A 1,163-nucleotide genomic window follows, 5' to 3' on the forward strand; every position below is an offset into this window, starting at 1 on the left:
AATCCCTGTTCTTGCCTTCGCCCCACCCTCTCTCTGTCTCCCTCTCACCCACCCCCGCTTTTCACAGATTAGGAGGAAAAAAAAAACGTCATAACTTTGAAGATTTGCATTCTTGTCCATCGACATTTGGACGACATGCTGTTTTGAGTTGTTTGAATCTTGAAAAAGACGCATAACTTTGTTATTCAAACAGATATTCAACATTGTTTCCTTCGTCTGGAACTTGGAAAGACGAGCAAAGACTTGCAAACTATGAAATATGCAGATTCGTGCTTCTGATCTGTATAGTGTCGTTTGAAATATGCCGCAACACAGCCTTTGGACTGTCGCTGATCAGACAAATAAAATGTGTCCTTGTTTTAGAAAGATCTTAAGGCACTCGTGACTGCATAGGGTCATATGAGCGCCAAGGGGTGGATGTCAACAGAGAAGTCCAAACGGGGAACCAGTCTCACTCTGCTCTCCTCTCTAGCCCCAACAGCACAAAGTCTGCTTCGACTATCAAGGCACCCCGGAAATAGCAGTTCGCAGGAGAGTGACAGACACACAAAAGGAGTAGAGGAAAATGACGATAGTAAGGATGAGGAAAGAAAAAGCAGCAGTTCCCCCTATATTGTTCCGGCAGTATGAGCGTGACATTGATAAATCAGCCCATTTACAATTCTACTATGCATAAGAACATGTTAATACCCCCCTCCTCCCGTTGGGAATGGCCTAAAGACAACTTCAGTAAGTAGCACTGCCCTGACACTGCCCTGGGGGTTTGGTGGGGGGGGGGGTACAATGTATGAGCGGAGGAATAAACTCAAGGATCCTGACCAGTTATTACTCTGACCACCTCTCTCCACCCGCTCACTGAAACCACCACCTCTCCCCACCTCTCTTCACCCGCTCATTGAAACCACCACCTCTCAGAACTTATCCTTCGCATATTCTATAGTGCTTTGTGACAGAACAATACTGAACATTGTTAGGGACAAAAGAATCAAAGATTCCCAGGGAGTATCTACGAAAGACACAATTGCAACATGTATGTATGTATGTTCTATAAAATAGAGCCAACAGAAATGTGGTTTCCTGGGAGACTGCTAAGAGTATCGTGGAAGAAAAAGAAATCAAATGAGGTAGTGCTTGATGAAGCCCACGTGGGACGCTCAATGTTA

Source organism: Aplysia californica, unplaced genomic scaffold (assembly GCF_000002075.1).
Source record: "Aplysia californica isolate F4 #8 unplaced genomic scaffold, AplCal3.0 scaffold00846, whole genome shotgun sequence".
NCBI lineage: Eukaryota > Metazoa > Mollusca > Gastropoda > Aplysiida > Aplysiidae > Aplysia > Aplysia californica.